Raw genomic sequence first — 25,550 nt, forward strand, 5'->3', positions numbered from 1 at the left:
CTGCAGAGGCCACACCAGGGACAAGAGCTGAGGCAGCCGCAGCGGGGACTGTGGTGTGAGGGCTCCGGGCGATCCACAGACAAGTGACTAAAGAAAGCGCTGTGAGGAAGATGGATGAGAAACCTGAGGTTAGCAGTGACGTCACTCTCAGCCTCTCTGGCATCCCTGCCTCTGCAGGGACGGGGCAGAGACTCAGTCTTTTCTGCCCCTCTGTCCCTAATTGCTGAGAACTGGAGGCTGGCACATTAGCTGGTGTAGACTCAGAGGCTATGCTGAGACTTTTTCTGGCAAGGACAATTCTGGACCTGCAACCAGGTCCCTGGCAAGGTCTTGCTGTACCCTTCTCTAGCCTGGCAGACAGTTCGCCTCTGCCGATGGGCGAGCCGGGGCCTTCCCATGTGCCCCTCATCTCCTCCAGGCCACCTGCCCATTCTTTCCCTCTGCATGTTCATCCCGGCCTCCTCTCTCTCACATACCCTCTCAGCCTCCGCTCGAGTCCTGCCCCTGCCAATTGCTAGCCAAGTGACCCTGGCCGAGTCCCTAAACCTTTGGGAACCTCAGTCTTTCCATCAGTGAAGTGGGGCTAGTCCTCCCTCCCAGGATGGTGAGAATGAAGAGATAACATGTAAAGTAGCGAGCCTGCTCCCTGCCCCAGTTGAGAGGCCCAACACCTTCGCCCATCCCCAGGATCCTTCCCAAAGCCCCACTTTGCCTTCTACTGATTTGCCTCATTTATGGCTTTGTCACAAATCAAAAGTCTGATATTACTGAGCACTTGGTATATTTTTAGCACTGTAGCAGCTCTGAGGAGGTCCAGGAAGGGTTCTCTGCCAACCCGGGAACAGCTGCCAGCCTGCGTGGGCAGGTGACATCCACGGACATGGAATATCCTCACTCCAATAGCACAACTATGAGGCCAGGACAAGTGAGTAGCTGGTTTGGAGGAGACAGAATGGTCAGGGCAGGAGCGGTTCAGGGGGACTTTCTGGAGAAGGAGGCCTTGCAGGACACGTAGGATAGGCAGAGGGAACAAGAACAGCAGGGTGGACAGAGGGCACAGCCGAAGAACAGCCAGGGTAGGCTCACTGGGGACACAGGCGTAGAGGAAGAGCATGGGAAGTCTTGGGAGTGAGGACTGTCTTGAGAAGGTCAGGCCCGACATTGGAGACTGCTGAGAGCCACGTAGAGGAACGTAAGTCAGACACGGTAGGAAAGGGGGAACCACGGCAAGTTCTCAAGCAGGGGAGTTAGGGAAGGGATGGGCCTCCCATTTACTAAGCATCCACTGTACTTCGGATTTTGCTGAGTGTTTACTGTGTGCTTTCCCGCTTAATCCCCAAGCAACCTGGTGGTATGCATAGTTATCTCCATCTGACAGATGGGAAAACTGAGGCTTGGAGAAGTGAGGTAACTTCACTAAGGTCATACAATCAAGCAGAAAGTAAGGTGATCAAAGTCTGCCTTCCTCCAGAGTCCACGTACTTACCAGCACAAGCCGATTTCCCCCGAAGAAAATGGGGTCAGACTCAGGCAGGACCCTTCTTTCCCTCCCCTCCCTTCCCCAGCTAGCCCCTTGGTGGAGTTGGTTATAGGAGCTGAGGGTATCGGGGCCAACAGAGGCCAAGCTGCCTCAGCAGCTGTTTATGGGAAAGAGAGGACAGGGACCAGACGGAGGACCACTTGTGTCCCAACACTGCACAGGGAGGGAGAAGAAGTCTGGAGGGTCTGAGTGTGAGAGGGGCACTCAGAGGTGACTCCGGCACTTAAGCCGCCTGCCCTGGAGGAGCAGGAGGCTGTTGACGAAACTGGGGAAGCCGGAGCGCCAGCCGGAAGGACAAGGCTTTGGGTTTGGAGCACACCAAGCCTGACACAGCGGCCAAGCAGAAGCAGCCCCAGCTTTGGAAACGCACGCTCTGAGCTCTGGAGAGACCAGATCTGGAGGACTTTCTGGGCACTCTTTCCTGTCCCCTTCAAACTGGTGATGCCCAGAGAATGGGGACTGGGGTACCTCCTTCCCTGACCTCCCTACTGGCCTTCAGAGCGGGGCCTGACAGCGTATCCTAGGAAGGCATGACTGGCAGCCCCTTGCTACTTTCCCTCCCTCTTCCTCTGCCCCCAGCCTCTGGCATGTGCTTTGAGGTCTAGGAGCCAAAGGACCAGCTCCCTCCACTGTGTCCCTACAAGGGCTGCTCCCCTGCTTCTCACCAGCCCACCAGCCATTGGTTTCTCTGTGTGTGCCTCTCTCCCTCCCCAGGTCACTCATTTATTCAATATCTCTGGAGCACCCACTAAGCCAGGCCTTGTGCTAGGCCCTGAGGATATAGCCATGTCCTCATATTTCAGTGGAGGAAATAGACAATAACTGACCAATTAAAGAGAAACTCATTTTGGGTAGTGATAGTGCTGAGAGGAAGCATGCAGTGGTGGGGACAAGGGACAGAGCTGATGAAAGATATGGGGGCACTATTTTAGACCAGGCCATCTAGAACGGGCTCTAGGTAGAGCTCTAGGAAAAGTGTAGGGCAGAGCATTCTAGTTGGAAGGAATGGCCAGTGCAAAGGCCCTGGGGTGGCACAGGCCTGATGTGCGTGAGAAACGGCAAAAAGGCTGGTCATCCTTCAGTGGAATAAATGAGGGAGAACGTAAGGGAAGATGAGGCTCCAGAGGTGGACAGGGTCCAGCTGGTGTAGGGCTGGTAGAGTTTTCAGGTTCTTTTGAGTGAAATCAGAGCCTCTTGGAGGGTTTGAAGCAAGGGAGGACATCTTCTGATTCACATTTATAAAGAAAGATCCCCCTGGCTGGTGTAGCTCAGTGAATTGAGCACGGGCCTGCGAACCACACGATCGCGGTTCGATTCCCAGTCAGGGCACATGCCTGGGTTGCAGGCCAGTTCCCAGCAGGGGACTCACGAGAGGCAACCATACCTTGGTATTTCTCTCCTTCCCTCCTCCCCTTCCTCTCTAAAGATAAATAAATAAAATCTTTAAAAAAATAAAATAAAATAAAATAAAAAAGAAAGATCTCTTTGGCTGAGGGGCTGAGTGCTGATTTTGGGGGTGACTTTGGGAGACTCCCCAGAGGGTGACTGTCACAGAAGAACCACCCTGTTTACCCTTTGGCTTTCCCTTTGTCCCTAGCCCAGTGTGGGGGTACATCTGTGTCAGGGGTTCCTGAGCAAGATGCACATCAACACCTGGACAGAAACCTCAGGCCTGGAGAAACTGAAGGAGCAGGGAAGGGGTGGGGCTAGGGGAGGAAGTGGCCCAGCAGGAGACCTTTGCCATCTGCTTACCCCTTAAATCCTGCATGAGCCCCTGGCTGTTCAAGCAGGGAGCGGTGGGGGGTGGCCTCTCTCTGGGTGGGGCCTGTGGAATATGGTGGACCTCCTGAGGGCTGAGCCGGGGGATGGACGCCCAGGAGCGTTGGGAAGGGACTGAGTCAGATCCGGAGAGCAGCACAGGGCGGCCCAGCTGAGCTCACGGTCTGGTGGCTGGAGGTGGCCTCCTGACCCGAGGCCTCCGCCCCCAGCTGGTGTTTGTCCAGAGGGCCTTCTGACATGCACCAGGCGCCTTCCTGATCTCACTGTGGCACTCCTGGGACACCAGACGCTCAGAGCCAAGACCGGGCCTTGGCTAGGCTCCACATCCACCCTTCGCGTGTGCCCAAATCGACAGAGAAGCACGACCTTGCCCTCAAGGAGCCCCCAGACTGAGACATCCTTATAGAACACAAACATGGCCCTGGCTGGTGTGGCTCAGAGGATTGAGTGCTGGCCTGTGAACCACAATGTTGCCTGTTCGATTCCATGTCAGGGCACGTGCCAGGGTTTGGGCCCAGGTCCCCAGTTGGGGGCAAACAAGAAGCAACCAATCAATGTTTTACATCAATGAAACATCTTACACATCGATGTTTCTCTCCCTCTTTTTCTACCTCCCTTCTCCTCTCTAAATATAAATAAACAAAATATTCATTAAAAAAGAATACAAAGATGGAAATCAAAAGGAAACTGGACCCAGACTGGGAGTGGATAAGGGGTAGGGATCGGGGAGGGATAGGAGCCAGTGGGAACACTGAGTGGACCGGCCCCCAAGGAGAGCAGCGGGGATGTGCCCGGGCCCAGGCTCTGAGACCCAGGGTTCCTCTGCCCCACGTGCCTCCTTCCTCCGCGCTGCTGTGGGTGCGGAGGTCGATGCAAACGCAGCAATAAGCTCTGGCGACCACTGCCTTCCATCCCCTTGGAGAGAAGCACTGCGCCTGAGGAGCATTAGGGCAGCCGATGTCCTGACATGGGGGTGCCCCTGAGGCCCCCATGGGTCAGCTCGCTGCTGGATCCATCCAGAAGCTCAGCCTCAGACACCGGATACCCACAGTGCAGGGAAGCAGGGAGTTGTGTAAGGGCCAGGAGGCAGGGCAGCCTGTGGGCAGGCAGGGAGGGGAGGGGGAGCCTTCGAGCAGCCCCAGCCAGTATGGGTGCAGCCGCCAGAGCCCTTGTCCTCTGCCATCAGAGCTTGTCTGGCCTGAGGGTTCTCACCCCAGGGCCTCCTCCACATCGCCTTCCAGCCGAAGAACTGCAGCCAGAGGCCTGAGACAGGAGGAGGGCCAGGGGCTAGAGTTGGCTGAGTCCCCAAGCCCGAGAGGAGAATGAGGGATGGGACAGAACCTCACGCTAGGAGGTTTCCTGCATGAGGTGGGCCTCAGTGAGCCCCCAGCAGGAAAACCAGGACGGAGCCCCAGACTCACGCACGGCAAGGTGGACATTTAAGGCTAGGAAAATTAAAGGACCCTGGGGAGAGAGGAGGGTGAGTGGTTCTATAACAGTCCTAGGGATCCCCAGGTCTAGCACTGGCTGCCTGGGGAGGGAGGGGGCTCCCCGTCTCGGAGGCATTCAGACAGAAGTCAATCAACCTCTTGTTGACTGTTTACTGAGCACCTACTGCCCGTGGCCCAATCCAGGCAGTGAGTAGGGAGCTGGGTGTCGAACCACAGGACAGTGTGAAGCCCCTTCCAGCCCCGAGACCTAAGATAGCATCATCCTGGGCCGAGTTCTAAGAGAAGGCGGCCGGGACAAGAAGAAAGGGCCTCTGGGAGGCACAGGCAGGGGCCAGGCCTGAGGCTCTGGAGCAGGGAGTAGCCTGGGGCAAGCTGCTGCTAGACACAGCCCCCACCCTCTCGAGGGGTGTAGGGGCTTAGGTCCTGGGGGTGCAGGGTGGGGAAGGGGAGCCAGACAGCTTCTTAGAAAGTGGCAGGCAGGTGAGCGGGGCTCCCCAGTGATAATTAAGGAACAAAGGTGCCGAGGAGCAGGGAGCCTGCGCAGGCCTCTGGGGCAGGCTGGCTAATGGGAGCCTGGAGGAGAGGTAATAACAAGCAGAGAGCTGAGCAGACAGCCCGGCGTCGCTGCACCCACAAGCCGCCCCCTCGCCCTCCTGCGCCAGAACAATAACTGAGCACCCAGCTGGGGGTGAAAACATATGGATAATACACAGGCATGCTGTTCCGGGCGGACGCTGGAATGAGGTGGTTTCGGGGATGTGGATCTTCGGGGAGAAGGGGGAGCCAAGGAGCCTGGGGGTGGCAGGAGGGGGTGAGGGTGAGGGCAGGGATGGGGCAGAGAGCTCAGGGAGGTACATTCGCCTGGGATCCTGGAGGCATGTGGGTGCCTGGGAGGACAGGCTTAAAGGGAGTGCTGAATCCACAATCGTGACTCCCCTTTCCAGATGCGGGAGGCGGCCTCCGAGGCGAGAGTGAGGGGCCCAGAGTCAGGAAGCCCGGGCTCTGGTTCTGCTGTGGGTGGTGGTGGGACCCGAGCCAGGCTCTTGGACCCTGGGCTTCCTCTCCCATTGGAAGGGAAACGTTACTATGTACCAAGCCGGGGAGCAGGGTGGGTCACGGGCCTGTGGGCAGGAAAGCCTCTGGCGCTGCAGCATCGTTCAACGCAGGCGGCCCCAGCCCGGACGGAGTCAGACTCTCCAGGAGTCGCGTACCAGGCTAGTCCTCTACCTGAGCCCGCCCGAGCGACACTTACTCACAAAGCTTCATACATTCACACCTCCTCAGTCCTTCCTCCTACACGTGCACACCCACACACACCTGTGTGTCACACCTGTGACAGCAGGCTCCCTGAACTCCCCTTCCCATAGGTGCCCACAGGGGTGTGCCTGTCTTCTACATTCGCTCCCCAGCTGCACCCCCAGGCAGAGGCCCTCCAAGCCACCCCAACACCAATGCCAGGGCAGGGTGCGTGCCCACTAACTGTACAGAGCCCCACCATGAATAAAGAGCACCGAACTACATATGTACTCATATGTGCCCCAGTGTGCACACACAGCCATGGATACCTGTACAGGTGCCTACAACTTGGGAAATGGGGCTGGGAGATCATCTAGGTTGCCCCCTGCTTCAAGACTTGGGACCATTCAATGCTCTCACAACTGATGGTTGTATAGCCCCAGGCGGTTTCCGCTCACACCCAGTGTGCAGGTGTTCACAGGGGCGCTTGGCTGGTAGCAGTGGGTCTCCCCTCCACATCCCTCCTTACTCCATTCTGATCCAGCCTAGTGCTGCTGTCTGATCCATCTTCCCGAGACTCCGCTTTCCCCAGGCCTCTCTGCTGCTCCCACGCCCTGCATCGCTCCCCACCACCCTCTAAGATCAAGTCCAAGTGCTTCACCCTGCTGTTCCTTCCTCCAGTTCTTCAGCGGCTTTCCCCACTTCACAGGACCCTGGTGACTTCAGGAGACATCAGTACTCTCTCCCGGGAGAGACTGGGAACCCCCTTCTCAAGCTGTCATGCATTCCTGTGAGGTTCCAGGCATGAGAACTCATTACCTTTGGAGCTAGCCCATTCCATTTCGACACAGAAAAGCTATAGTTATTTGAGCTTAATCTAGTGCAGGCAGCCCAGCCTGGTTCAGCGTCCACTGCCTCCTGGAAGTTCTCTGTAATCCTTAGCCCCGTGGTTCCACCTTCACGCAGGCTCTCGTTTCATGCCATCTATCCTTGGCCGTGAGGCTCTGAGCCTCTTGGGGGTGGGGTGCTTGATGTAGCACAGGTGCTCAGTGACCAGGTGTCCGTTTGATGGCATGCACTCACTTGCACGTCCATGTCCAGGTGAGCATGTGCCCGTGTGTGCGGACCTGTCTCCATGCATGCTGGGTATGCACAGAGAATACATAGGTGGTCACCAGAGATCATAGGTGGTCTCACAGAGATCATTCCAGGATGCCCCACTGTGCTCCCTCTATGCCACGCTGTTTTATTTTTTTTAGATTTTATTCATTGATTTTTAGAGAGATGGGAAGGAAGGGAGAAAGAGAGGGAGAGAAGCAGCTATGTGCTATTGATTGCCTCTCGCATGCCCCCAAGTGGGGACCTGGCCCACCACCCAGGCATGTGCCCCGATCGGGAATGGAACCAGGACCCTTTGGTTCTCAGGCTGGTGCTCCATCCGCTGAGCCACAGCAGCCAGGCGTGCCACGCTCTCTGGGCACTCCAATGCCCAGTTCCGCTCCCAGCCCCCTCCAGGGCAACAGGCACAGCTGAAGCAGGAATCAGAAGTCCCTTCTCTACTCTCCAGGAACCCCAAACTGTCATGGCACCAATTAGTTTTGTGCCGTAATTGCAGCCATGCTCCCACTCCCTGAACCCCTCCCTGCACTATTTTTCTCCATGACACACACCCCCATCTACAGGCTGTATCACTTGTTTATTTCTTAAACTACTTTCTGTTCATTTTTGTATCCCCTGTGCCTGGAATAGCATCTGGCACCCAGGAGTCATCATCTGTTGAATGAATGGAGGTAATAGATTTCCTCTCCATCACCACTACTGGACAGTGAGCTCCAGGAGGGTGGAGTCCATGCCTGGACCTGTCTGCACTGTGCCCGGTGTGATGTGAGGCACATAAGCAGAGCTCAAGTCCATGACTGTTGGTCGAATGAACAGGAGCCATCAGCAGAGTTTCTGGCCATTCATTCATGGCACATGCAGAGCCACCTGAAGGGACAACCACGGGCAGGATGGGCAAGAGGGCAGAGGGAGAGAGGAGGAAACCCAGCATCTCCTTGGTGGGTCTGCACACACCCCCAGCGCATAACGGCCCATCTGCTGACCAGGCTGCAGCCTTGAGGCGAGGGTAGGACAGGAGGGCAGGGGTCCTGGAGGGTTTCTCAGGTGTCCCGGGAGGGTCAGGAGGAGCTGGTGGTTGTGAAAGGAAAGGGGAAACTGAGGTTGAACTGAGCCACCTCCCAGTCCCCTTACCACTCTGCATAATGGCATGCAGGGGCGAGCAGTGCAGAGGAAACTCTCCCCTTGGGCTGCTACCATTCTGGGGACTCGAGTGTGTGCTCGTCGTCGTGGGCCCCTCCGGCTCTCAGCAGAGAGTACCCTTATCCTGGAGGCCCCAGGGATGGGGAGACAGCACCCTGGAAGAGGAGTCAGAAGAGGCAAACACCAGCGCAGGCTCTGTCTCTCACTCACCTTGGGGCCAGTCACTCCCTCTCTCTGATCCTCAATTTCCCCTTCTGCCAAATGGGGGAATTGAACTAGATGGTCTCTAATGCCAGCCTGATGGGCAGGCTGTGCTTCTGCAGGGAAAGTGAGGTGAAGCACATCAGCATAGTGCCTGGCACATAATAGGTGCTCAATAAACCATGGGGTTCCAACATATTTGAAGTCCTCTGAGGAGTTAGAAGGCTGGGCTCCCCTCGTATTCCAGCTGCCCCTCGGAGAACCCCCCCTGCAGGGAACCAGAGGCCATAATGAAGGGGTTGGTTGGCCTCCTCCACTGGCCCCTGCTGCCTTCCTGCCATCTCCACCCTATGTGCCCCCGCCCCTCTCTGGCTTCCTGCCAGCATCCTGCCTCCCCTTTTCCTCCCCACATCAGAGCTACAGGGCAGCTCGAAGGGAGGCCAATGGGTTCCTGCCAACCTCCTCACAGACAGACCTCGGCTCTCTGGGGGCCCACTCAGTCAGTGTAGACCCAGGCAGAGACCAAGGCCTCAGCTGGTTTTCTCTAAGATGTTCAGTTTCTTTAGCGCCCAAGGCCCACAGACTTCAGAGGTGTCAGCACCTCTCTGGTCCCAGCCCTGAGGGATAGCACTGATCTCCAGTCACCACACAGAGCCCCTGACCCCTCCCGGAGCCCCTGTCCGCCTCTGCCCACAAGAACATCCTGATCTGAGGGGGAGGCGGCCTATAAGCCTCACCTTATGGTTGAAGCTCTGCTTTCACAGACGTCTTCCAGACAGAGTGGGGCATCCGGACAAGCACCCATCTGCTGGGGGCAGGGGAGGGCACTCACAGGCTGAGACTAGAAGTATGAGTTGGGATTTGCCCATCAAACGATGGCAAGGGAAAAAGAGTTTTTCTCAGGCACGGGGCAGACACAGAATGTTCTGGGAACCCCCACCATCCAGGGCTGCACGAAGACACCCAGCGGACGGGGCCGGAGTAGCAGGCAGAGCGGCTGGGCCGTGGGGGCTTCCGCGGGCCTTGGGGGCTTCCGCGGGCCCTGCCGAGGAACCCAGCGGGAAACGCGGAGTGATGAAGCTGGCCACCCCGAAGATGTGTGGGGTCCAGGACAAGGGTACAGAGACCCACAAAATGAGATGCCACATTGTGACATAAAATATGTCCTCTGTGACTTCTTAGACAATAAGTCTTCATAACAACAAAATAAAAAATTTTCATAAAGCTGTGGTTTTTATATGGCTATTCAGATGACTAAAATATTCTAATGTAACTATTATAATTAAAAGGCAAAATACAAATAATAATTAAGAATATCAAAATAGTAAATTAATATTACTGGAGTAAATCTACATTTTTTATTTAAAATTTTGTAAATATGATTAAATATGATGAGATATGTTTATAAAATGTAATGAATGCTTTGTAATTGCCAATATAAAGATTCTATCTGTTTCACGAAACTATCAAGTTTCATGTCTGTTACATCTGGACCTACATTTATACAAAATTGAGAGTTATATGAGTTATGTAGTAGAATAAAGTGTTTCTTACCTTCAGTGTGCATCTATTTGAATATGTTAATTTGCATGTACTTCTGGATCTCAAAGAGAAGCAAGAACGTGGAAGCTTGATAGTACTAGGAGGTCGTATTCTGCAAGAATTCACTGTGGCCCTGACCAGTGTGGCTCAGTCGGTTGGGCACTGTCCTATAAACTGAAAGTTCGCCGGTTCAATCCCCAGTCAGAGCACATGCCTGGGTTTCAGATTTGGTTCCTGGTTGAGGTGCATGCAAGAGGCAACCAATAGATGTTTCTCTTTCACATCAATGTTTCTCTTCCTCTTTCTCCCTCCCTTCCCCTCTCTCTAAAACTAAATAAGTAAAATATTTTTTTAAAAAAGAATGCATTGTATTATTCTTGATTTTTTAAAAATATTTTATTTATTTATCTTTAGAGGGGGAGGGAAGGAGAGAGGGAGAGAAACATCAATGTATGGTTGCTTTTTGTGCAACCCCTGCTGGGAACTGGCCTGCAACCCAGGCATGTGCCCTGACTGGGAATCGAACCACGATCGTGTGGTTCGCAGGCCCGTGTTCAATTTACTGAGCTACACCCGCCAGGGCTATTCTTGAATTTTTTTAAAAAATAACCTATTGCATATATGCTATCTGGAAGGAAGGATTTACAAGTCTATCCATTTATTTTTTACATCACCCAAGCGCCTGTTCCACATCCATCCCTGTCACTGGCAGAGGGATGCGCTGTCGGCACACAGAGTTGCTTTTTGTTTCAAGAACTTAGAGTGAGAAGCGTTTCCCTGATCCAGGTCTAATCGGTTTCATTACAAGAGCAGAGATTTAAAGCTGTGGGCTGTGCACTCAGTACCAGTCCCACGTGGCCCAGGCATCCAGAGTTCTCCGGCAAGGGCAGCGTCTGTGTGTACCTGAGTGTTCAGGGGCCTGGAGCAGGGGCCTCTTGCTGGCTCCGAGGGCAGAACTGCAGTGAAGGATATTGAGCAGACACGTGATGGGGGTAGATTCTAACGTTAGCAAGACCACTGTGGAAGCTCTGGGGCATGGATTAGGGGGAGTGAGGAGTTTGGAGGATTTACGAGGGCGGGAACTGTTGAAGTGATTTTCGGGTAAGAAAAGATGGAAGCCTGGACAGAGAAGTAGGTGTGGTAGAGAACAGTGAAGAGAACTTAAGAGAGATGTTTAGGAAACCAAAAAGTTCCTTCCTCTTTTCTCCATGGTCTCTAGAGCCTTCTCTCCAAGGTAGGGAGAGGGGACATCACAAAATGTCATATAGCTAAAGTCTCAGAGATACTCAGAGTCAAGGACAAAAGGTGACTGAGACAGATCCAGCCCCCAGCTCTTTGATGTACCCCAGTATTAGCAAGCAACTCACCAGCAACCAGCACTGGCCCACCCTCCCCACAGAGGGCAGTGTCTTCAGGATAGAGAGTGACCCGAGTCAGACTTCAGGGAGAAGAACTTGCGACCGGTGCGAGGTGGGGGACAGCTGGGGGCCAGGGAGCAGCTCGCAGCCCCGGGAGCCGTCCCCAGGCAGGGCCTGCTTGGTTTGGGACCGAGTGCTTGGAGGCATCAGCTTGGATTAGATGACCTCACAGGGAACCTTTCCAACTTCAGGCCCCGATCCCAAGGGCTAAAACTCCACCCGCGTCCAACACACTCCACCATGTCTACACCTGGCAGCCCAGGCAGATGGTTATCTCCCCTCCCCCCCACCCCACGCCTCCACCCACCCCGCCTGTCCGTCTGCCAACAGCCCCACTCCAGGCCTTTCATCTCGTGCCACAGCAGCCGGCCGCTGATGCTGCAATCCCCCACCCCCTGGGCTGCCCACGATTTCTCCTGGGCTGGAGGCCTGGGTTGCCCAGGGTTCTGGCTCCCTGCTGCAAACACTGTCCCCTTAAACGTGAGTGCACCCCCAAGCCACACCCCCACTGTCCTTTCCTCCCCGGCAATCTCCCTGCCATCACCATCACTACTGCTCCTCGTGCCCAGGGCCCCTCTCATCTCCAGAGCCCTTTTCCTGCCCATCTTCTCTGACTTGAAGGCCCAGGCAGTTAGGGGCAGTGGAAGGGGCTCCACAATCGAAGGATCAGATTCTGGGCATAAAGCCTCCATTTTCTTCACCAGCGTTTTCTTTTCCTGGGATTGGCAGAAATGAGCGCAGTGCTGAGGCGGGGGAGGGAATGAACTGAGCAGCAGCAGGTCAGATGGCCAGCTCCTTAGGTGGACAGTTGCCACCACGGGAATTGGCTCCCTTCCAGCCCCAGCCCCCTGCCCAGGGCCTTGGGGGAAGGTGTGGGGGAGGCCCACCGGCACAGGTGGGGACAAGATGAGTTCTCTGTGACACTGGTGGGTGGCAGCAGCCTACTGGGAGGAAAGCGGAGGGTGCTTTGATGGGGGCAGGTAAGCTGAGGCTGTAGTGCCAAGTTGCCCTCCAGGGCTCGCTGAGGCCCGAGGTGTGGACGAGAAGAAAGGCTGAGATGTAACCTTCTCCGCTGGCAGGGGTGAGTTGAGGTCAAGGCACACTTCAGCCATCCCCCTGCCTCCAGCAGGAGAGAACAGAATCCACACCTGGCAGATGGGCCAGGGAAGAGGTTTTGTCCAGGGCCCCGGGCCCCAGCCTCGGGCACCGGCTGGGCACAGACAGGTGGGCCTGGCCGGAGCTCTGGGGGCCACAGTCACCCAGGAGCCAGGCCAGGATGTACGGGTACTTCCTGAACAGCTGCAGGGGACCCATGAGGGCAGACATTGGGTCTTCTGTATCTTCCTACCTGCTCCACCACAGGATGGGGGACCACTGCCCACGGCTGACTGCAACCTGTGATATTACGAAGGCCTGATTCACTCGTCACTCACAGCCTCATTATCAAGCAACCCCTGCATTCCATTCCGGGAGCTGCCCAGGGAGCACCAGGTAAGCGCTGTCATCACCCCCTGCTGCTGGCAGCCAAGGGGAGGGACACAAAGACTTCAAGTGCACAGTGAGAGGAAGGGGCGCTCTGAGGGGCTGGGAGCACCTTGAAGCTGCCCAGAGGAAGCATGGCTGGTGCAGGGCCTAGAGAGATGGGTGGGAGTCGGGCAGGAGAGCAGGGGAGGGTGGTCACACGGCTCAGAGGACGAGGGCAAGCGATGGGCTGACCCCCAGAGTCCAAGACTCACTGTCTGGTGAACAGGGGCAGGAAAAGTTGTATGTGCCTAAGGGGGCAGGAGAATTGCCCTTAGGGTAGAGGGAGGGGGTGAAAGAGTATCCTTATTTTGCTATTTATTTTCTAACGTGGTTGAAAACTCATGCAAGAGTGGATTCATCTATTACTCATGGAATTAAAAAATACAAATGGTGCCCTGGCCAGGTAGCTCAGTTGATTAGAGGGTCGTCTCATCATGCCAAGGTTGTGGGTTCGATCCCCAGTGAGGGCACATACAACAATGAATCAATAAATGCGTGAATGAGTGGAACAACAAATCAATGTCTCTCTCTCTCTCTCTTCCTCTCTCTCTCTCCATCTCACTCAAATTAATACATAAAATTTTTTAAATAATAAATAATATAAATGGTGAAATCCAAACACAGTGTCGGGCTTAGTTAAGAGTAACATACTGAGGTTTGATTTTTCGCTGGGACAAAGCTTCCTCGGTGATATAGGCTGTTAGTACCAAAGCAGGGAGCTGGGAGAGGGGTGTATGGGACATCTCCATTCTATCTTTGTCACGTTTCTGTACATCTAAATTATTCTAAAACAAAAAACCTAGGTGTTAAAAATATACTAAAGACCAAAAGGAAGATGCCTCGCTCAGACAAAGGGTTGCCACTAGTGAAGTCCATTTGGTGGCCCTGCCACACTGGTGACTAACATTGGCTCGACAGGGGGGCTTAGGGAGGGGTGAGCAGGCAACCCCAGGTCAGGGGCTCTGGGCACTTCCCAGAGAACAGCTGGATGGGGAGGCTCTCGGTGCATGACCAGCGGCATTAAGAAGGTTTGTCTCCACGGATCAGGGAACCCCTCACTTAATGGCAAGCCAGACAGATAATGCGGCAATCCAATATAGTGGGTTGGGGTTCTGGTGGCAAAATGCGGGAGCTATGCGAGCATGAAGACAGGGACCCTAATCCAGACTCAGAGGGAGCTAACGTCTCATGCCTGAGGGGTAAGTGGGAGATAGACAAGGGGAGAAGGGAGGAGAGCTTTCAAAACAGAGGGCCTATACTTGTTCCTTCTGGTTGGTGTGAGATGTAGAGGAGAATAGAGTTCAGGGTCATGGTCAGGACCTGGAGTCTAGTTTGGAGTCCAGACTCCTTACTCATCCTGTCCTTGAGCAAGTCACTTAAACTCTTGGGGCCTCAGTTTCCTCATCCATAAAATGGGCATTATCATTCTATCTGCCCTGCCTGCCTCCCGGAGCTGTTGCAAGCGTCACATGAGAGACTCATGGTGAACAGGCCTGGCATGGGGCACGATCACCCTGGAAAAACGAGCACGGAGTCCATCCTGAGTGGGAGGGTGGGCACGCCCTCCCTGCCCAGCACCAAAGTCAGGGCTGCCCTTGCACAGCCCCGGATGCAGACCTCAGAGGAGCTGCCTACAGCAGCAGGGCTCTCCCCAAGAGCTGGTGTTGTTCTCCCTCTGATTGCTGGGGGCAGATGCCAGGCCCTCCCCGGGCCCCCAGGAGATAGGCCAGAGTCCCCCACAGTGGGTGGGGGCAGGCGAGGGGGCCTGGGAGAGCAGGCTGCAGGGCTGGGAAGATGCTGAGGTGGAGATGGAGGTATCTGTGAGGGCCCAAGCCCAGGGGGGAAAAATTCTTGCTGGAGCTGTATAATTAAAATCCTATTAAGCGGCGCCTGGCAGTCTCCCATTAACCCCCACCGAGGCTCCACGCCGAACCCGAACAGCAGCTGTGGCACCCTGCTCCCCGGGCACTGGCTTGGGGCTGGCTCTGCTGGGAGAGAGCTGGGGGCCAGGATACGCTGGCCTTGGGCAGAGCCGGGGTGGGCCAGGATGGGCACGGGGTTGGGGAGTGCGGGCAGGCGCTGAGCCAGGCCTGCCTCTGGGCCCCCTCATCCCTTCCATCTTCCACTCTGCCCTGTGAGGATTCAGCATCCTCCCTCTCCCCGTCAGCCCCTCAGGCCTGGACCGAGGCACCGTCTTCCTGGCTTCCCATGCTCCCTCATCAGCTCTCTGTCTTCCCTCAGCTCCCATCCTCAGCTCAGGGTTGTCACCCCCCTGGAGCTCTGGAGCTCTTAGGCTTCCCCTAAGCCTCCGAGAAGCATCCCTTTCTCCTCCCCTCCTTAGGTTTCAGGTTCTTCCTTTCCAAAGAAGATACAGTCTGCCAGATTCTGTTTACCCTTTTCTCTGCACCTCAGCCCTTCCATGTTTGCTTCGCTCGTCTATACCCTGAGTACATGGGTGTCTTGCCTCCCCCATCAGATTGATGACTGTCAGCCCCATCACCCTGGAGGGTCCCTGCAAGCACAATGCAAACCCTGGATGTTCCATGAGCTCGGGGATTGATGGGTCTCCCCTCAGGGGCTCCCTCCAGAGGGCCCTGGTGTCCAGTCAAAGCAATAGAGTCCTGGGCATGAGGAGAGGGGCCTGGACCTAGGGGTTCCCCACCAATACCTTCTGAGCTCCAGAAGCAGAGCCAATGAAATAAGGGGCGGTATGGAGGTGTAGGATGGAGAAGCAAGCTGGGCCTGGCCTCACTCTCTAAAGAATGCTTCGCAATATCTTTCTAGACCCACACCCCCAGTTTCAGACCCTGCCCCTCAGCTCTCCCCCTTGGGCCCCTGATGGAGTGGATACTCTAATCCCCTCCCAGGGGTGCCTGCCCTGGGTGTGTGGGTGGTGGGTGAGGCGTTAAGAATGGCCTGAATAGAGGTGGGCTGCTGGAGGTGGGCTAGCCCTGTGTGTCCCTCTCTGTCCTCTTGGGTCACAAGGCTGGGGACATTCTGAGCAGTCCCAGGGCCTGGTCCACTGTCACCACACCAGGCTGGTTTCACCAGGCTCCCTCTGATGCTCTGAGAGCTCCAGGGCAGAGGGTTACACTCCCTCCAGAAGCCCCCTTGGAACCCAAAGGAAGGTCAGGACCAGGGCACGCTGCTCTGCGACCTTCCCATCCAGAATCTGGGACCCCCTCACCGTCCAGAGAGGCTGCCCCTCCCTGCAGCTCTCTCCTTGTAGCTGGAGAACCAAGCTCAGCTCCTCTTTCAGTCTGAGGGGAGGTAACATAGGAAGGGAGAGCCCCCTATCCACCCTCCACCCAGCCTCCTCCCTCCAGGTCCTCCTCCTCCTCTCTAGCATCAGCCTAGAAGTCAAGGGATCAAGCTGGAGCTCTGCCACCAACTGGCCAAATGGCTTTGGGTGGCTGTCACTCCCCCCGGGACCCTGTCTCAGCATCTCGGTGGATCTATGAATGCAGACATTGACTCGCCTACCTCCCTGATTTTGCTGACCACCCCCCTCCCCACACCCAGCACCTCTTCTCAGCCATTTCGTTTCAACAAGTGTTTACAGGGCACATACTACATCACAGGCCCTGCGCCAAGTGATAGAGACGAGACATGGTCCATGGCACCTGCTCCTCGTTCATGTCATTTAGGGGAGAGATGAGACCAGAAATGGGAGCAAAGGCAGCTCAGCAGAGAAACAGACTCTTGACGCTCCATGCAGATTAATGCAAATAGAATGCAAGTGAACAAAAGAAAGATAGGATACTTTGTGGGGCCAAATAAGTTTCTAAGCATAGAGTTGATGTAACATCCAAACTGGAAGGGATTTTGGAGAAGATCTGGAGATGAGCGAGGCCCAGGGTGCAGAAACACTTCGCCAAAGGTCTGTAGTGTGTAGGTTGGCATCCAGACCAGGGACAGAGTTCTGTCCACCAGGCCAAATGAAAGAAGCTGGGCTTTGGCAGTGGGGCAGAGGCGCAGGGTCGTGCTCCCCAGGGTGGAGACAGCGGGAGAGTTGTAGTAGCCCAAGCTGAATGGGACTCAGCCTCTGCCACGGTGCCATGTTCATGCTTGAGCCAGCCAGTCAGTCCTGGAGAAGCCAGCCCCTGACTTAAAGATCTTACATTCTCTAAGGGAAGGTGGGCAGTAGCCCACTGAGAGGAATACAAGGCACAGGAGTCCTGTCCCAGGGAAAGCTTGGGTGTCTGCTGATGAAGGCTGAAGAGGGAGGAAGGGGAGGCCTTGTCCAGGGAAAGAGGACACAGAGTCTGCAGCCATGAATATTGGCAGGGAGCGACATTCTGGACCCCACCCTCAATTTACCCACAGGAAGTCGGCCTAGATCTGTCCCCAGATTGTCCTTCTACGCAGGTTGCGACAATGTGGAACCCTTCACCACTGGGAAACCCACTGTCAAAGAGCCTGAGCCTCTCGTTTGAAAATAGAGGAGACTAAGGCTCAGGGTAGAGCGGCAACAACCCCACTGAGTCAAACAGCCGGGTCCCCTGCCTGCTCTGCTCTCCAAGTCACTTCATCTGGCTGTGGCCACTCATGAGGAGTCACCAGGTCAAAAGGACCCTGAAGAGATACATCCAGTGCTGGAAAGAGACAGGGTGGGGACAGGGAGGAGCGGGGACCCAGGCTCTTCGATTCCATTTCCCTCTGCTTCCTGACTCCTCCTCTCCCCAGAGCTCCCCCACCAGACCTCAGCTGAGACCCTTGCAGCTGCAGGGGTGAAGGCTCAGCAAGGGGCAGCCAGCTGCACACCTGGTCCAAAGCTGCAGTGATGTCACCTCCATTTTTCCCGGATGTGGGATCTTTCCAAGATGAAAGAAGAAGTCCACGGGATTTTCATCCCAAGCTGAGAACTGGGTGGAGGGTGGAAGGCTGTAGGGTGGGTGCCTCCTTCCACCCCAGAGAAGGATCTAGGGTCCCAGACAGGGCCGAAAGTCTGCTCCTGTGTCAGGCGCTTATCTTGGACGCCCTCATCCACTGAAGTGCAAAGTTCTTCCTATAGTCGGTCCTCCGTCTCTCTTGCTGCAATTTAAACCCTTGCACATTCACAAAGTGCTTAGCACCGAAAAACTCAACTAGCAAGTAGATAAGTATTTACCTTCTGCCATGGACCTGGCAAGACATCTGTGCATAGGAGCCATGAAAGAAATTTGCCATAAGATCTCAGGACATGGGAAGGCCACCCCGCTGTGAGCAATGCATTTCCCCACCCAGGCCCCTTGGGTCTCATCCCCTGCCCACTCCCAGCCTTTACTTTTCCCTCGGGAGCCCCAGTTCCACTGACTGTACTCTCCACACTCTGCTTTTCCCTCTGTGCTGTGAGTCCCGACTGGACCTCCGTCTCCCTGTCTGTAAAAATGAGGGCCTGTCCCCCTTCGTTGAGGGGCATCTTGATCTCACAGCCCTGTTGGCTGAGTCAGACAGGGTCTCGGAGCTGGCCGTGCTCCCAGACTGCAGAGGGAGGCCCTGCCTGCCCCAGGAGGGGCTGAGATGCAGTTTCTCTCTTGTCCCAGAGGGCAGGGCCCTCCTGGCTGACAGCATCTGCTCAGTGCCCTCCCAAGTGCTGCCCGTGTCAGCACCCTCCCCAGCCCCGCCCCACCTCATCCCACCCAGCCCCACCCAGCCCAGCTCCACTCAGCATGACAGCATCACCAAGACCTCTTCCCACAGGGGAGGCCTCTGGCAAACTGATGAGCAGGAGGGTGGGGGTCCCTCCACTCCCCAAGTCTTATTACCTAAAGTGCCACCGCCCTGACTCTGTAGTAATTGGGGGGCTCATTTACATTTTGCCTCTGTGCGATTTCGGAGAGGCTCCCTGCCCACCCCATCCCAGGGGCTCCACAGCGGTCTGCCGGGACCCATAGCTGGCTCTGGGGGAAGGAGAGAAGAACTGGGGAGAGGCAGGAATCAGGAGCTGGAATGGAAACTGGGGGGCCGGGTTTCTCCAAGGAAAGGGAGTCTTGGCAGGGTCCCCAGACCCTGTGCCAGCCCTGGCTCAAGGGCCAGGGCGGGGATGAAGGGGGTGACGTCCTCCACCTCCCCAGTCTCAGTTTCCTCATCTGTAAACTGGGGCTAATGACACTTAACGAGTGAGGGGGGTGGGGGGCATGTAATTAGCTCCTGCTGGCTCCGAGCTTTGAAGTGGGGCAGAGGAGGGGGCCTGCTGAGCCAGGTGCAGGCAGGACAGATTTGGAGGCCCAAGTTCACTGGCCTGCGAGGGGAAAAGTTTGAGTCTTAGAGACCCTCTTCCATCTGGGGAAAAGAAACTGAGACCACATCCATAAGGGATCCCCTAGAAAGTAGGTGGATAGACAGACCCAAGGCCTGGGGACACAGAGAGGTCAGGTGTGAATCAAGAAGAGCCCAGCCACCAAAGAAAGGAGCTGGTGCCCCACCACTCCCTAAGGGGGGAGGCTGCCTTGGTGAGGAGGGAGGGAGTGGGATCCAGACGAGGACCCTCTCACACAGTGCTTCTTCTATCCCACAAGCCACCCACCATGGTCTGGCTGACGCCTAGGCACACACAGGATGTGTCTCCACGGGCAAGGGCAACAGCTCTGGGCTCATGGGCTCATGGGCAACTCACGGAGAGTTTAGAGAGGATAGGAATGGTGGAAGAGAAGGAGGTTATAGGGACTGAGCCCAGGGAGGTGAGGACAGGAGGGAGGGTACACCACCTCCCACACCCTCTGCCTTTCCGCTTGCCCCACGACGTCAGGGCTGAGTCACTGGGAGAGGCTGCTGTCCAGCAGGGGTGGGAGGACCCTGGGGACCAAGTTTGGATTCCATCCCAGGCCAGGCAGTGTGTGGGGCACCTTTGGCCCCATTGGCGCAGTCTGAGGATACAGTCTTAAGCCAACCATCCGCAGTCCAGCCTCCCACGCCTGGTGGGCAGAGCGATGGATGGGCTTGGAAGGCCCCCAGAGGGTGCAGACCCCATCTGGAAGGGTCAAGAAGTCATCTCTGACATCCCCATGTCTCTGGATAGATTGACAATGATACCATCCAAGATACACTAAAATATACCAAGAAGGCCTTCTTGATGTCAAACCAAGAGTCTTCTGGCTGCAGGCTCCACCCATTGGCCTTCAGCGTGGGTAAACACCAGGTGGTCACGGCTCTTCCTGAGACACCCCTCGGCCCCGCCATGCTTTCTCTCTCTGAGTCCTTTTATATTTTCCAGGAGGTGCACAGGGGTCGTTGGATTCAGCCAATGGGTGGAGTAGCACGCTCCCACCCACTGCCATGCAAAGCTTAAGGTCCCCAGGATTAGTGGACCAATGATCTGTCTGGCAGAGCCTTAGAACCATAAAACACAAGTGCTAATGTGGTCTCCTGGATAGAAATAAAAATATTTATTGACACCTCTACTGGGTACCAGGAACTGTTCAAGGCATGGGGATATGGTGGAGAAGAAGGTAGGTAGGGACCCTGCCCTGGGTAGTCCAGCTCTAGCAAAATCAGAAGTATGGGAAAGGGACCAGAGTATTATCACGGGGTGAGGGGACTTTCCAGAAGAGGCTCAGAGGGACAGGAGGATTTCAGCTGCCCGTGGGTAGAGACTCCACCCGCCATAAATCCTAGGGGCTCATAAATCCCAGAGGCTCCCTGGGGTTGGGACACCACTCTCCCACTGGCCACCCCTGGCCCTGTCTGGGCCTGGGACTTGCCGGCTGGAACATTTGCAAGAACTGACGTGGGTCCGCCCACTGGTCTCCACCGCTGGAGTGAGTGTGCTGGGGAGGGTGGCGGGCCAGACGGATGGCATGCTGGCTGTGCTCCTCTGTGAACGTTCTTGAAATTGGGAGTTTTTCTTTTTTCTGAGTTCACAGCCCCCAGGTGTGCAGGACAAAAGGAAGCTTCTTCAGGTACTGGGAGCTTGCTCAAGAGCTCCTGACACCTGGGAATCTGGCCTCAAAATACCTTCAAAATGGGGCTTCCCACCTGAGAAGGTGGGGACACCTTGTCCTTGGAGAACTAGGGATCTGGGGCTGGGTTGCCCTCTTGCCCTCTCAAGGTCTGCTGAGTGCAGCACCAGGACATCCCGACCTGCTCGGGACACCCCACAGGCTCACCTCCATCCCACTCAGTAGCTCACGCTTGCGGCCTGCGGTCTCTGGATGGATCCGTCGCTGCTTGTCTCCCTCCCCATAGCTCTGTGACCTCCTGGGTTCCTGTGAACTGGAAGAAAAAAAGCCCTGGAAAGGAAATTATTGGGTCAATAGAATTAAGTGTAATCGAAGTTGAAAAATGGACTCCCTCTCTCCTTCCCTTCCCCTCTAAAGATGAATAAATAAAATCTGTAAAAAAAATGAAAAATGGACATATGGATAGTCCATTATGACTGAATTGAATAAAATATTGAATTGAATAAAATATTGAATTAATAAAAGATTGAATAAAATATTGTGTCAATGCCAATCTATGAAATTGGTGACTGAGAACATCTGTATTCTCAGAAAATACGTGAACTATTTCGGGGTAAAGGGCTATGATATACACACCTTACCCTTAAATTGTTCAGGAAAAACAGCAGAGAGAATGATAAAGCAACTGGGGTGAAAAATTAACAATAGGTTAATCTAAGTGAAATATATTAAAGGTATGCTCTTTGCCCTATTCTTAGTTCTGAAACTTTTTCTACGTTTGAAATTATTTCCAAGGACAGGGCTAACAAGGATGGCTCACTGTCTCCCCAGCCCTGGCTTCCCCTCCTCACCCTGCACTCTGCCCCTGTCACCCTGGGTGCCCTGGGTCTCACTCATTCTTCCCTAGAACAGTGCCTGGCCTGTGGAAGACACTCAGAAGTAAATACAGGTGTAGGTGTGTTCCTGTCTTTCAGTCTGTGCATCTGTATCATTTTCATTCATTCATCCAGCCATTCATTCATTTGCTCATAAGTAAGCACCCCTCGTCACTCAGCACTCATCCCCTTGATCACCCTAGACATATGGAGAGACAGGAGGACCCAGTCACAGAGCCCTTCTTGGTGAGTCCTGATGGTCCCGAGTGGGACTCTCTGGCCTATATTTCGATGCCCTTGACCCCTGAACGTTGACCTTTCAGGAGCTGTGTCACCATCGTCCAGGCCTCTCTGTGGGGTAGCTGGGGGGAGGTACTGATGGAGTTGTTCAGAGGCTGGCCGCTGCCTACAGGGCTGTGGCGGCTCCTGCCTCTGGCCTCCGTCATCCTGCCTCCCTTCTCCCCTTCTCCTATGGAGGGTGTTTGACCTCCTACACCCAAGGCAATGGCTGTAGCCCTGTGGGGGGAGTCACAGCCGGGCTTTGGACCAAGGAGTCCAGGTCAGGAATGCCCTCCACTCTCTTTCCCACCTTCCAATCCCTTCTACTCATCCTTAGGCCGCCGGGCCACAGTGCCTGCCATCCTTGGCCTCCTGGGGTGACGTCACCAGCGTTCCTCCCCCGCCACCAGCCATCCCCCCACCCCCCCCACACACCCCACAGTGGCAGCAACTCCCAGCACCATCTCACCATCTCCTCTCTCACACATCAAAGGCCCAGGCAGCAGCGTCTCCCTCCCCCAGGCCCCCGGGGAATACTAGCCAGTTTGTGTAAATGCTGTGCCTTCAAATAAATAAATAAATACTGGAGCACGCTGGGCCTCCTGCCCCCCACTGCTCCCTGCTGCCCAGGGCTGGGACCTAGGCAGGAGGCCAGCCCCTGACAAGGTCTTGGGGACCGCCTGGAGCTGGAGGTGTGTGCAAAGAGTTTCGCGTGGGCTGAGGCCTTGCTTATCCTCAGTAGCATCAAAAAGATGGTGTTGGAGAAGCGCAGGGGAAGCTGTGTGGGGAGGGAAGGTCCCGCAGCAGGTGTCCCCCACCTCTCACAACCCCACCCGTTGCATCTAACACACAAGCCACCCCCCTCCTTCAAAACCTTCAGCTCCAAAGCCAGCCTGCCTCTTCCAGCAAGTCCTGATTACATCCCTCCATGGGAGGTGGGGAGGCGGGGAAACACAAGGGGTGATAGGAGTTATGGAGGGGAGCCCATGGCTGGGCCGGGGCCCTACAGGTCCCATGGCCAAGGGCAGTGGGTGGGCTGCATCCAGCGTCTGAGGCCAGGAGAAGGAGGAGGCAAACGGACAATCCTGTATGTGCCCCGTGCAGGCCTCCCTGTGCCGAGGAAGCAGCTTTCCACTCCCGGTGGGCTGGTGGACATGCCTGAGGAAGGCATGGGTGCAGGGCTCGCGGTCCTGGCTTCTCTGTTGTGTGCCCTTGGACCAGTCGCTTAGCATCCCTGAGCCTCAGTTTACCATCTGTTAAACGGCCCCCCACAGGGCAGCAGAAAGGGTCAGTGAAGGTGACCCCGGTGAGGAGCTCCATGTACTAGAAGCACAGTGTCCCCAGGGGGTTAGTCCCCACCACTAGGGGGGCACCTTGACATGTATCTTTGACTCCCCCACAGGACCTGGCACAGAGAGGTCACCAAAACCATGCTGACCGAATGTTGCATTTTTAAAAATATTGTATTTATTTATTTTTAGAGAGAGGGGAAGGGAAGGAGAAAGAGTGGGAGAGAAACATCAATGGTTGCCTCTCATGTGTCCCCTACTAGGGACCTGTCCCGAAACCCAAGCATGTACCCTGACTGGGAATCGAACCAGCAACCCTTTGCTTCACAGGCCCGTGCTCAATCCACTGAGCTACACCAGCCAGGGCCGAATGTTGCATTTTTTAAAAAACGAACAAAGGAATTCTAGACTCCTTCAATTCCTTTTAAGTTTGTGGCCACGTCATCCTCCCGTCCTTATCTTTTTGGCTCAGGACCCCCTGGAGAACCTGATACAAGCTACAGATCCTCACCCCAGACAAAAGTACACACACACACACACACACACGCGAATGCGATTTCTGGGATTCACTCCCCGGGCCTGGGCCCAGAACCTCCTTTTCAAGGAGGGGGTGTGCGCAGCCCGACTCTCCCACTGTTCACAGGAACTTGGGAAAGGCGCTCCTCACGCAGGAGCTGCACGTGTTGGGCCTCCGACCCCCGACAGCCCTCCACCCACCTGCAGGTGCCGTTGCTCCCTTGGGCAGGTGAAGAAACTGAGGCTCAGAGACATGAAGTGACTTGCAGGGCTCAACAGCAAGGATGTGCTGGAGCCAGCGTTTGCTCAATGTGTCTGACTCCAAAGGGCTTCAAAGCCTGGGCTTTTTCCAGGTTTTGCTCCGGAGAACTTAAGTTTCTGTTTCTGGGCTTTGAGCCCCCCGTTGGGCCAACATAAGACAGCGCAGCCCCTTTCTGGAGAGGGTGAGTGGGCGGCTCACGAGGTGCGGCAGGCAGACGTGGGCTGACGACTGAGGAGGCCAATTAGAATGTGAGGCCTAAGCAGATGCTCGGTTGAGCACACAGGGGCAGGAGCAGAGGGCAGAGGGCAGAGGGCAGGGAGCAGGGGTGGGGCAGTTTGCAAAGGGAAACCCGCACAGGGAAGCTCTGGGAACACAGAGCAGGGACGCCCTCTCTGGGAGAGCTCCCCAGACTAGGGTGCATTCGGTCCAACTCCCTCCGGTGGATCAGAGAAGGCTGGTGTGGGGGAGCGTGTGAACGCTGGCAACTAGTCATGTAGTGACCATGTACGAGTGCTCACTATGTGTCTGGTGCTGTGCGAAGGAATTTAGGCACTTTTTTTTTCTGCTTAGTCTTCACAAATTTCTGAAGCAACAGAAAGAATTATTGCTGATCCCACTTTACAGCTACAGGAGATAAGCCATTTGCTCAAGGCCACTCAGCTAGTAAGTGGCAGCACTGAGCACAGAGCAGGTGTGCAATAAATATTGTCGAATAAATGGATAGATGGTGGGATGGATGGACAGATGGATGCGTGAATGGATGAGTCAACCGGGTCTTTGTCTGACGCCCAAGTTTAGCTCTTCACTTCCTAAGCCTGGGAGGCAGTGAGGAGGAGGAGGTTGCTAGGGCCTTCCAGGGGCCCCAAAGGAGAGGCACCCTGGCTGTCTTTCTTACCCCACCTCACTCAATAAAATTCATTGCCACTGTCTGCAAAACCCTATGTGTTCTGATTCTAGGCTCATCTCCTACCACCCTCCCCTCCATTCACTCCACTTTTTGCTATTTTCTCAATATGGCACGCTGTCTCCACCTCAGGGCCTTTGCACTTACTGTTCCCTCAGCTGTCCACCCAGCTCTTTTCTCAGATGTCCCCTTCTCGGAGAGGCCTGCCGAGCTCCTCGTCTAAACTGTCCCCTGGTCACTCCCTGTTCCCTTATCCATTTTAGTTTTTCTCTTAAACGGTGATAACCAACTAACATCTCATCTGTGTGTGTCTGTCCTCTTCAACCTCACTCAGGAATATAAACCCTGGGCCGGGAATTAAAGCTGGGCCTTTGCTTTGTCTGCAGCCATATTCCCGACACCTAAAACGGCGCCTCCTATGGAATCAGCGTCAATGAATATCAGTTACTAGCTCAGTGGACGGCTCCCATCAGCCCTGACCTGAAGTGGAGGACCTGCTCTTAGGCACTGCTGGGCTTCCACGTGTCCTCAATCCAGGTGAGAAACTGCTCCTCCTCCAAGAAGCCCTTCTGACCAAACCCCCCAGTCTTGAACC

The 25,550-nt window shown here is 55.3% G+C and overlaps 1 pseudogene; it reads right to left on the minus strand.

The window, feature by feature from the left end:
* Nucleotides 1-4,264: 4,264 nt before the first annotated feature.
* The window catches only part of LOC118977997 (40S ribosomal protein S3a-like), a 33,634-nt pseudogene continuing 12,348 nt past the window's right edge, over nt 4,265-25,550 (minus strand).

Source organism: Sturnira hondurensis, unplaced genomic scaffold, assembly GCF_014824575.4.
Source record: "Sturnira hondurensis isolate 20B ecotype Veracruz unplaced genomic scaffold, ASM1482457v3 Scaffold0021632, whole genome shotgun sequence".
NCBI classification, from domain to species: domain Eukaryota; kingdom Metazoa; phylum Chordata; class Mammalia; order Chiroptera; family Phyllostomidae; genus Sturnira; species Sturnira hondurensis.